Source organism: Ctenopharyngodon idella, chromosome 4 (assembly GCF_019924925.1).
Source record: "Ctenopharyngodon idella isolate HZGC_01 chromosome 4, HZGC01, whole genome shotgun sequence".
Taxonomy (NCBI): domain Eukaryota; kingdom Metazoa; phylum Chordata; class Actinopteri; order Cypriniformes; family Xenocyprididae; genus Ctenopharyngodon; species Ctenopharyngodon idella.
In genome coordinates, this window is record NC_067223.1 from 22,451,914 (window position 1) to 22,464,974 (window position 13,061).

The window sequence follows — 13,061 nt, forward strand, 5'->3', positions numbered from 1 at the left end:
TAGAATTTCAGTAATTGTTTCCTAAATACTGCAGACTGAAAACTGTCCAGAATTACAGTTCCTTAAAGTCATCATGAAATGCAAATTGCCAGATCTTGTTTTTATTGAATATTGCAGTATGTATTATAAATGATTTAACAATGCACATAGAGCTAGGCAATAATTATTATAGCAAAAAAAAAAAAAAAATTATTTGATAAAATTCTAACAAGTGTGATAAATGGTCAATATAATATACACACACACAAAAAAAGCCAAAGTGGCGTACAGTGACCATTTATCAGCTTGGCTCATGGATGCGTTTACTCGCTGATCCGTCTTGATCACACAACAACTGTGAAAGCGCTGTGAAATCCAGTGAGAACCGGTTAAATTCAGTGAAGAACACAAATGTCTCTGTGATTTAAACTATTTTACAGCCAGATGAAACAGCGCTGACATTGTTGTACGTTGATACAATGGAAAAAACTCAGAGAACTGAACTTCTTGATGGTCTCTTTATTTAGGACACATCTCCACAGCCAGCAATACACACACAGGGTGTGTGTGAAACGGGATATATCGCCCTCCAAAAGGGCACTTCGGAGTGAAAACAATCATGGCCGCCATACTGAAGGGTCCTTCCAAACTGAAGCGCTCAAAACTGGCCACTTCAAAGGGTCCTTCGGAATGAAGGATTTCAAAGGAAACAACCTATTTGTGGCAGTCTGCTATCAAAAACTTAACAGCGCCAATTATGGCAACAAATAAAATAGACTACGCCACCCTGGAAATTGGCCGGGGACCCACCGGTACACGAAGTACCACAAGCACACAGATACATAGTGGCTGAGACAGGTATCAGACAACAATGGAATGTTTCACACAATTTATTCAATAAACATTCAAGAAAATACAAGACCAATCTCTTTAATGTATAAAAATTAAAAAGGGTACATCAGTCATAAAACTTCTTGCACATCCACAAACACAGTTTTACCACTTCAGAACTGGGGAATTTGTCCTGCCGATCAGATAAACAGCAACCACTCGTGCTCACACAACAGCACCAAAACCCCCGTTGTGAACACTGCAGACCGACAGCCGAACCACCACCACACACACAGGACACCGGCTAGTACTGGTACCCCAATTCTGAAGGGAAAAAGAAAACAAGATGAGACACAAGCACACACACATTCCACGTTATGGTTTGGCCAAAAAAAAAAAAAACCCACACACAACACATGCTGTCAGAGGAATCAATGTCACAAAACAATGGTGACTGTCCTAGCTGGTGTTCTTTGGGCTGTTGAGAGCACAAAATCATCCCATAAAGTGTCAGTCAAACATACATTAAACAAACAGAAAGGCATGTACAAGACACAATAGTGACAAATATGTATCTTTTCGCTACTACAATTACCCCACTTCAACTCCTCAGGTCAACAAGGTTCGAGCCTCCTAAATCTCAATGCCGCTCAACGTGTCTGCAGCCACACTGTAAATTACACTGGTGTCAAATTACCCCTTCTAAACATAAAATGTTTGAAATGCAACTGCCACCAGTAGCTCTCACCTCCAGGACATAAACTCTGAGACCCCGAATGACGCGCTTTCTTAGATGTCAGACTCATCCCTTTTTATACCAATGGAATGTACCATTTCCCCTCATTAACCAAAAATGGTTGATCGCATCACCACGTGATGGACACTTCGGGCCCCCATGATCCTTTGCACAGGGAAGTTGTTTGGTGTCACAGAATAGGTACAGGAGGCTCGGAGTTCGATTTTACCTAAAATGTATAGTATTTTTCTATACTACTGTAATATCTATACGAGTTAGATTTGGTACATTATTATGGTCAAAATGACATTGTACTTCAACAAAAATGCTTTACAGCTCCCTTTATCAGTCCATTCAAATGTTTAAAATTCATAGACACAATATACATTATATTTAACGTAGCAGTAGCTTATAATGTTACTACAATAAATTAATGCGTATTAATACAAAGAGTACGCTAAACCAGGGGAAAAAGACGAAGGCGCCTCCCTTATTGTCTCATTAAGATGATGCAGAAGTGCTTTCCAAAAAAAGTTTTTTTTTGACCCCTACACCCTTCATCCTTTCGAAGCTCTCACTCTGGAGGGTAAACCCTTTGAAGGGATTAGGGCATAGGGATGAGCCCTTCCGAATGGAAAGGCAGGGACAAGCACACCCACACTACACGTTCCTCAAGGCTTGTGGGAGGCTCCAAGATGGCGGCGTGTTAAGATAACTTTTAGTAGCTCTGCTGAAAAGAAATACAATAATTCACGTAAACTGTCTGCTTTGAACTGGTTACTGTACGTAATCCATGTGTGTTTATATTAAGGATGTAACTGTGGCTTAAACATGCCAAAAAGTGCTGAAAAACGCAAAGAACGGGCAAAAAATCTGATGGATGTGTCTGTATATATTCACGAATACGCACTTTCTGATCCCGGTATTGGAAATACCGTAGATCTTTGCTCAACTCATTTTCCCGACACTCCAATTAAACCTGCTTTTAATGAAGGGAAAACTGAAACTTTGGAAGATGTGATCGAGAAGTTATCATCAATTTCATCACTGATCAACGAGTGCTCTGATTCCCTTGAGAAGTTGGTGAGTGCTAACGCTATGAAAATTGAGGGGCTGAAAAAGACTTTGGACTTAAAGTTAAAGATGTGAAAGTTAAAGTTGATCACCTAGCTTCTCGGTTACAACTCAGGGAGCAACGAATTGAGATGAGTGAAACTCGGCTAGCTTACCTGGAACGATACTTGAGGCGCTGGAACCTTCGGCTGCGAGGGCTTCCAGAAAAAGAGAAGGAGAACATTTATTCATAAAAAAATTCATAAAATATTGTAAAAGAACTGTTGAAAAAACTAAAAACATTCTCAGAAATTGGCTCAGTCGTTTATTTGGACACTTTCCAGACTGTAAGTGCTGTGATCCAGACAGGGGAACGCAGCCCTTAATAAGTCAAAACAATTAAGGAAAAGGTAATAGAGAAAGCTCTGTTTTTCCATTCTTTTTTTTGCAAAAACTGGTGTATAGTACTGCATAAGTGAAAACCCGGGTGTGTGATTGTTTTACGAGTGTGTGATTAAGCCTGCACTGTAAAAACAGTGAAGATAAGGGAGTAGCTGCTTCTGACAGAGAAGGAAACTAGAGAGTGCAGTAAAGGTGGGGCTGCGAGAGGAGAGAAGTGTGTGTGTGTGTGTGTGTGTGTGTGTGTGTAGAGGGAGGAAGACAGAGAGAAAAAGTTCACCCTTTCTGGTTCTGACTGTTATATAAACCAGAAAGTGGGGAACAAATTCCAACATAGACTTTGAACAACATTATTCCCACCAGTGGACCTGAAATAGAGGAACTGCCAGTTTAAAATACCTAAGTAAGACTTATTAAATGTCTTAATATTGTCTGATCATCGTAGTGTTAACTAGTTAAGAATAGACGCAAGCTGGGATTAGAGAGGTATAGCCTATTAAAAAGGTGTGAAACATATAGTGATCATTTAGATTAGAAGACCTGTAGAGATGCCAGGGTCTAAACATCAATTACACAGAGATACTATAGGACAGCCTCCAGAAAATAAGGAAAAAGGACAAAAAGCTGAAAAACATAAGGGAAGCTGAATTTGACGTGGTTATGTGCAGAGAAACTGAATCATTGATGAAAAAAAAATCATTAAAATTAGGGAGACAGGTAAAAGGGAGATATACTGACAAAAATTAAAAGGAAACGGAAAGATCGCCTCCCCATGGACCACCTTATGGCCCTTCAGAGAAACAGATGTCTCACATAACAGGAAGAGTAGAAGAAAGAGGTAGGGCTGTACGATATTGAAGAAAAAAATATGCAATATGCGATACGATATTGATTTAAGGGTCAGAGACGAAAAAGGGTTTTCAAGCATCAAAACAATAAGTATAATACAGCTTTGAATTGTTGTTGTTGTTGTTTTTCAATACATCAGAATGGGCCCTGTTTAATTCATAGTTAGAACATAATTCATACCATAGAGGTTTAAATTGTTGTTTTTTTCTGAGCAAAAATTAAATATTCATTTTTACCATGATTTACAGAAGACACACTAAAATGTCATTCAGTGTAGCAATCTTGTCAGGGATATTTACGCCATATTAAAGACTAATTACTTTTACCCCAAATGCTAATTATTTGTAATTTACATTTTAAAAATTGCCACTATCCTAGGTTTTGCCCATTTGTCAGCAAGAGTTTTACTTATTTAAAATGCAATAAAATTTAGTATGCTCGATTATTCTTTTATATATTTTAATATGTACAGGTCGGACTATGTTGTTTCAATTTTTACATAAATATAAGTGTTACACTGAATGACAATGGAACATTATTTCACCCACATTTTGACATTTTATTCTCCCAAAACTTATTTGAAACTTAAAAAGTAGACATTTCACTTGCATTTAATGTGCTTTCTATGTATATAAAATCACTTTTGTAAATTTCTATTGATGTGGACATCTAAATGTATTTGACCCTTAAATATATTTAAAAACAAAAATGACATAACCTAATAAGCTTATATGAATACTCAACAAGACAGGTATTTTGACCGTTAGAGTGTGGAGGGCGGTGAAGGAGGACTGGATTTGGGATTGCACGCTATCCAAGAGGCGGCTTTTCTGTGCACACATTTCGGGTGTGTCAGATGACACGAATACCACAATAAGTTGTTTCCTGTGGCTTATTGTGCCTAATAACTCTTATTTATGTCAAGCTAGTCCCGCATAAGTAACAATCCCGCCCCAGTCTATTTCCTGCTGTATGCATCGGCCTAAAACTTTGACCTTTTACTACTTTTTGAAGTAGCCAGTTAAAATCATTCAGAAATCACAAGCTGTAATGTAGGATAATGAAGAAAGAGAGAGAAGCACATCAAATTACAGGGAGAAGTTAGCAGATGCACATAGAACGCATGAGGATGAAAGGAAAATGGAGGCATCAAGCCATGGGGGAGTCAAGAAAAGAGACACCAAGGCCGTACAAAGAAAACCTAAAGAAAAGAGAGACATCTAATTCAAGTCTGTCCAATATAAGGAGTTAGAGTGAGACATAGGAAGGACTGATAAATGGATAAAGAAAGGGAAGTAAGCCCTGAGAAAAGAGCTGGCAAAAATGGATTTCAGAGAAAGCAAAAGACAGACATCAAAGGTTAAAATACAACGCAAGACCACCAAAGAGTTAAGTAAATGATTGTGAGCTAATGTATACTGGTTAGGAGATTTAGGGAAAAGATGTAGAGAAAACAACTATCAAGTGAGGAAAGTACATAAAAGGGCAACTCCATGACCAATGTATGCAACACAAAAACTGAATTTCATTCAATTTACAATGTTTGGGACCTTTCCAAGTCAGGGGTTTTTGTTTTTCGGTGAGTTGAGTTTTGCCAATTGTGGCAGTGGTCTCTTGTCAGAGGTGGTATGTTGAACCGATGGAAAAGTTTGGTTTGCCAGGCTGTGTTGTTGTACGTTTTGAACACTGGTGAAAATTTTGTCTTTCTTGCTGTCCAAAAGGCGAAAAATGTCAGTCTTTTGTGTTTTAGACTTGTTTAGCCAACACTGATTTTTCACTTCAGCTTGATGGATTGACTGTGGACAGTTGGAGGTGTTCGGTAAGGGTAAATTTTTGATTTTGGATGAGGACCTTGAGCTGTGACAATTTAGAAATGGACCCAGAACTCGAAAAGAAGAGGCTAAATGACACAAAAGGGGCAGAAGGTCCTGTTAATTCCATAATATAACAATAGGTCCACAAGGGGCAGCAATGCAGGCTGAAAAAGTTAAGTTTCGAATTCCAAATTCAATTCCACATTACACTTTGTATGTAGAGGATGCCACTTAAAATATTTAGGTACACTGATGAAACGAGCATTAAAAAAAAAAAAGTAAATGGGAAGCCATAGACAAACCTCTCAAAAACCATATTCAAAAACAGCTTAAGTACTAAGAGAAATGGAAAAACAAGTACTTATGTGGGATTGAAGAAAAAAGCTAAACTAGTTAGAATTAAAAGTAGGCCAACTGAACAATTACCAAGAAAACACCAACAAGAATTGATAAGAAATAACCCTGAAAGAAAATAATAACATAAACGTTAGTTGACCGGTCCATAGGGAATTAAATTAATAAGCAGGCCTGCTAACAGGGATTGATCCGGAGGATTGCACAAACTGGTGGCCACCAAAAACACTGAAGTTTTCTCCCTAGTATAAGTGGTTTGTGCAGTTCCCTGAGGAAATCCAAATAACTGACAAAAAGGATTATACAAATATCAAATATCTGATAGATAAAAAAAAATAGAGATATGCTAGATGTGGGTTTTATAACTGTATTACTGACCTGTCATATGTAGACACCTGAAATTTGTATCTTGTTATCCCTTGAGAGACGGTTTGAAATTTGATCCATTGCAGAGATTGTGAGATTTTTGGATTGTGTTAATTAAAATAACTTGTGCATTGTGTTGAATGAGCAAGATTGAGTGACCAAGTTAAACAGACATTTTTAACAGACATTTTATACAGATTTTACAACAATAAGACTCGTTGGTTTAACCCTAAAAGGTTTGAGAGAATAGGGATCAATATAACGAGCGATTAAAATACTATAGTATATATGGGACTGAAGACAAGGCCCAGACATACTGAAAGGCTGCTATTTTCTGCATTCTGCAAAGAAGAGAAAAATGCTTGCTGTTTTCTGCAAAGAAGAACTTGCTTTATTAAAATAGCATGGGGAAACTGCTGTTATCAACCAGATGAGACTTCGAGAATTTATAAAGGATTTATAAATTTGATTAATGCGGTTAAGTGTTCAATTTCCAGATGACCCCAGATGACTTCTGGGACGGCTGCCTTGACATACTAACTGAAAGCAACTGGACTGTGCAACAAGTGAGAGCAAGAAAGATAAGGATATGGCTGCAGAAAGGAGAAGAGGCTGTCACAGACACGCCAGGCTCCAACACCCACCAGTCACAGCGCACTCCATCTCCTGAGTATTGATCACGCACACCTGCACCTCATCAGCTCACCAATCAGCACCAGCATATAAGACACTCACACACTCACTCTCATTGTCCGGTCTCATTCGCAACAAGGAACTTACCTCTTGCTTACCTCAAGGACTCCCAGTACTACTTACCTGTATCCTGTGTCTCCGAGTTACCTCTTGTGTCTCCAGTCCGTGTGTGAGTGTCGTCAGTCTTCCTCGTCTCCACGTTGCTACTGCTATCATCCAGCATCCATCCTGCAATCCACATAGGACAGTGTTAACATTCTATCATTCATCTATCACTACCACTGCATCTGCTACTCACCTGTTGTCACCTGTACCTCTACTTGTGTTCAAATAAACTACCTCATCTGTGATCTTCTGTCTCCGGCCCGTCCATATTGTAACAGAAGACCGGACCATAACAGCGGAACACAAGCATGAGCCATCCCGACCCGTTCCAGGACCTGGTTGATGCTTTGCGTCACACATTCCCCATTCACTCGTCACCTCCACCAGCCAGCACTTCCGGGAACACCGCCACCGCTTCCTCACCACCTGTTTACGCCAGTCCCATGGCCAAACCGGCGCCCTTCTCTGGTTCGGCGGAGGATTGCAACGGATTCCTCCTGCAATGCTCGCTGGCCCTGGAGATGCAACCGCACTTATTTCCCACCGAACACTCAAAGGTAGTGTTTTTAATTTAACAATTACATGGCAAAGCGCTTCAATGGGCCGATTCCATTTGGTCCCAAAATAACCCTGTGATTCAGTCGTACTCCAGCTTCGTCGACCACTTCAAGGAAGTGTTTGGAGAACCTGCCTTTGACTCTTCCATTGGTGAGAAACTTTATAATTTGAAGCAAAGAAAAATGTCTGTGAATGAGTATGCTCTGCAATTCAGAACTCTCGCTGCCAGAAGTGGATGGAATGAACAAGCGCTACTTACAACGTATCGACAGGGATTGGATCCTCGAGTGCGGTTGCATCTCGCTGCATACGAGGATACCATCGGCCTTGAACGGTTTATCCAGCTCTCAATCCGCTTCGCCACTCGTATGCAGTCATGCCTCGAAGAGCACCAGGGCCAGTCACACCTTCCTCTGCCGACCAGAATCCGTCAGCCCCCTAGAACCAGCCAACGAACCCATGCAAATAGAATCAACTCGTCTGACTCCCACCGAACGGCAGAGAAGGCTGACCCAGAATCTGTGCTTGTATTGTGGTTCTCCTGGGCATGTAATCTCTGCATGCCCAACTCGTCCTCCTCGTCCCATGGTGAGTGCCATCTTTCCCTCTCCTAACACGCTGAAACCACTCACCACTATTGTAAAACTACCGCACTCCTCGATTCTTGGTCAGCAGGAAATTTCATCTCCGGCGCCCTCTGCCCTCAGCTCAACCTCCAGACCAAGACAACGCCATCAACCTACCAGATTCACTCAATAACCAGAAAACCCGGGAGAAGAGGAAGAGTTGATGGCTGAGTAACGCGGAGTGATGGCTGAGTAACGCGAGACCTCACGAGACCCGGTGCGAGATCTAAGATGGCAGCTCCCGTCTGCTAGATTGTAAAAACAACTCCAACTGAAATACCTACAACAATTCGTTTTGTTTTGTTTTGTTCTGTTTTTTCTCTCGATTCCCCCCCCCCCCTTTCCACACTTCTCTCATTTCGTCTTTTTTTCTCCGTTTTTTCAAAACCGGATTATAATATTATACAACCTGGATCATCTCGAAGCATATATCGACGCGCACTACAACACATTCTGCTGCACCATGAACAGGGACAAACCAGATCACAACAAAAAAAGTAAAGGTAACCCCACTCCAAACTCCAAGAGACCTCGTCCCGATTCACCTTTCAGCCCAAGTACAACACCATCCACATCACCCAAACCGCCGTGCTGCACCGAGGTAAGCGACATCTTGCTCTCAATTGAAAATAAACTCACCGGACTTGATACAAGGATTGCACTTATTGAAGTCATACACAAGGAATTCCAGGAATTGCGGCACAGTTTAGAATTCAGCCAAGAACAGATAGACACTCTTACTAAAGAAAACAACTTTTTAAAGGACTCCGTTCAAGCACTTACCATTCAACTCACTTCCGTTGTCGCCGAAAATAAAACCATGAAAGAAAACATTTTGGACTTGCAATCGCGCAGCATGAGGGACAATTTAGTTTTTACAGGCATCCCAGAACAAACTCCAGACGACCCCGAAAAATCAGTCAAGGACTTCATGATAAAACAACTCAAATTACCAGCGGAAACAGTACAGAGCATCACCTTTCACCGTGTTCACCGTATCAGATCCAAAAACAACAACAGTCGACCACGAGCGATCATCGCAAAATTCGAACACTATAAACACAAAGAACTGGTTCAGAGGCAAGGCAGACAACTCAAAGGCACAAACTATGGACTCAATGAACAATATCCAAAGGACATTCTCGAACGCCGGAAACAACTCTTTCCAATCAGGAAACAAAAAATAAATGAAGGAAAAAAGGCAATCATTACAGTGGACAAATTATACATAGATGGACAACTATATCGCGATAAGGACATTACTCCCTGGCTTTTCTGAACACTTCACTTCTATTCCTGAGTCAATAACTGCCATAATCATAAACTGAACTAAACACACTCACTTCTTTCTTTGTTTCGTTAATCTATTAGATGTGCTCCTACTTTTGCACCTAGGTCTCGTGTCCCCCTTCCCATGTTCCACCATATGTTTGTATTTAATGGTTTCTGTTTTGTTGTTGCTGTTCTGCTGTGTATACTCTGTCAGTTGTGTTTCTGTATTTTTGTTAGTCTGCCAACAACATTGCATTGTTATGCACACACACATATACACTACTACACCCACTCGAGTACATACACTCACATGTATACATATACAGTACTAACAGGCCCACACATGTACATTTGTCTATTTTTCACTAAAACATGTCATCTATCACCTTTGTAACCTGGAACGTTCGTGGATTTGGTTCTCAGACAAAGAAGGTCAAAGTTTTTAGTCATTTAAATAAATTACAAGCTGACATATGTCTCCTGCAAGAAACGCATTTATCAGAATCAGATTATAACAAAATTAAATCATCAAATTACAGTCATTTATTCTCTGCTCACTACAACACAAAACAAAGAGGAGTATGCATTCTAATAAATAAAAAAATCTCTTTTGTTCATAATATCACCATTACAGACCCTGAAGGACGTTTCATTATCATAAACATCTCCATTAATAATAGCCCAGTCACAATAGGCAACTTATATGGCCCAAACACAGATGACCCATCCTTTTTCCAGACCTTTTTCTCCTCAATTTCAAATTTTTCTAATTGTCCAGTCATAATCGCAGGTGATTTCAATACAGTTCTAGATCCAACAATAGATAGATGTAATAGTTTAGGCAATAAACGCATTTGGAAATCTGCAGAAACCATAAAACAGTTCATGAGTGATTTTGGTCTTGGCGATAGTTGGCGTCTACAGCATCCTAACAGTAAAGAATACTCATTTTTCTCACCAGTACACCACTCATATTCCCGCATTGACTTCTTTCTCACTAGTAATTCTATCATATCAAATATTTCTGAATCGAAGATCCATCCAATAGTCATTAGTGATCATGCCCCGGTAACATTAAAATGGAACACAACTAGTCAACATAAACCCACTACCAGATGGCGATTTAACACATCTCTTCTGAAAGACCATGATTTTGACAGTTATTTCAAAAGAGAGTGGGCATGCTTTCTAGAGATGAATGACTCCCCGGAAACATCTCCATCTCTTCTGTGGGAAACAGGGAAAGCCGTACTAAGAGGAAAAATAATTTCATTCTCCGTTTACAAAAAAAGGAAAGAAAAGGATCAACAAGTAGAATTGGAACAAAAAATTAAACAACTAGAAGACATTAACATAAATAACCCAACAGAAGAAACACAGGATTCATTAAGAAAATATAAACTCAAATTGAATGAATTAATCAATAAACATACACAATTCCTAATTCATAGGCTAAGACAAGAAAACTTTCATCATAGTAACAAATCTAGTAAATATTTGGCAAATCAAATCAAACAAAATAAGGAAAAAGCTACAATACCACTGATTACAGACACAGCAGGGAAATCCACCAACTCACCAGAAGAAATAAATCAAATCTTTCAAAATTTTTACAGTAAATTATATTCCTCCAATAAAGACCCAGATCAGAAAGACATTGACTCATTTCTCAACAGTATCAACTTACCTCAACTCAGTAAACATCAAATAAATACTCTGGATTCTCCCTTATCAGAACATGAACTTTTTAATGCCCTCAAACTCATGCCAAACAATAAAGCACCAGGCCCCGACGGATTCCCTGCTGAGTTCTATAAACACTTTTGGTCCATTTTATCACCACTCTTCATCCGTATGATTACTGAATCAAAACAAAAATCAAAACTCCCAGATAATATGAACACAGCCACAATTTCACTCCTTCTTAAACCAAATAAAGACCCAACATTACCGTCAAGTTATCGTCCGATTTCCCTAATCAATGTAGACATTAAAATCATAGCCAAAGCACTAGCACATAGAATTGAAAAAGTCACACCATTTATAATCCATCCAGATCAAACCGGTTTCATCAAAGGTAGACTTTCATCCAACAACACACGCAGACTTTTTAACTTAATGCATTATTCATCAACTCAGAAAACCAAAACCATCATAGTTACTCTCGATGCAGAAAAAGCTTTTGATAGGGTCAATTGGAAATTCCTGTTTTCCACATTAGAGAGGTTTGGTTTTGGGGAGTCATTCATTAATTGGATCAAAATTCTGTATACATCACCTTCAGCCACTGTCATCACCAATGGACTAACATCACATATCTTCACACTGCAACGGGGGACTAGACAAGGATGCCCACTCTCCCCTTCATTATTCACCATTTTCATTGAGCCACTAGCAGCAGCTATCCGTCAAAACAGCTACATTAAAGGAATTCAAACACTAAACATGCACCACAAAATTAGTCTTTACGCTGACGATATATTACTATATTTACAAGACCCACCATCATCATTACAAGAAACTATTAAACTCATTGATTCATTCTCTAATATCTCTGAATACTCAATCAACTGGAGTAAATCTGCCATACTCTCATTACATTCCAACAGCTTGGATGTGACATCCCAGACACCACCTATTCCTTTGTGCACCAACTATATCACATACTTAGGTATTAATGTTTCCCCCAGGCTGTCAGAGCTATTTGGACTCAACTTTACTCCATTACTTAAAACAATAAATGATGACCTTCATCGCTGGATGAATTTACCACTATCCATTATGGGCAGAATATCAGTAATTAAAATGACTATACTCCCTAAATTAAACTATTTATTTACAATGACTCCGGCACTACCCACCCTCACCTGGTTTAAATCACTAGATTCAATCGTCACTAAATTCTATTGGAAAAATAAGACCCCAAGAATTAAATTAACTACACTACAGAAACCAAAAACACAAGGAGGACTGGAAGCACCACATTTCTACCACTACTTTTTGGCCAATCAGCTCCAAAATATATACAAATGGATTCACCCAAACCCATCAGAAAGCACATGGCAAGATGTTGAACAGTCAATTTGTAAAGACATTAACATTTCAGAATTACCTTTCTATAATCAGACAATCAAAAAGCATCACTGTTTTAAAACACCGACAATAGCCGCAGCTCTGACAGCCTGGTGGAAATTTCATCAAATCACGAACACCCCTCTTGCACCATCTAAATACACCCCGATCTGGAATAACCCAGATTTTATGGTTAACAAGAAGCCACTCAACTTACGCACATGGGTAGATAAGGGCATCACACAACTTCAACACATCCTGCTTAATGACAACGTGGCACCATTTTCCCACTTGGTCCAGAAATACGGCATTGGGAGTAATTGTTTTTTGGAATATTTACAAATCAAATCATCT

At 39.4% G+C, this 13,061-nt stretch overlaps 2 protein-coding genes across 2 annotated transcripts in view; both read left to right on the forward strand.

Moving 5' to 3' along the window:
• Window positions 1–13,061, forward strand: part of LOC127511452 (uncharacterized) — a 332,174-nt gene that overhangs the window by 178,997 nt on the left and 140,116 nt on the right. The gene's annotated exons all lie outside the window — the stretch shown is intronic.
• The window catches only part of LOC127511103 (gastrula zinc finger protein XlCGF57.1-like), a 125,721-nt gene that overhangs the window by 74,648 nt on the left and 38,012 nt on the right, over window positions 1–13,061 (forward strand). The gene's annotated exons all lie outside the window — the stretch shown is intronic.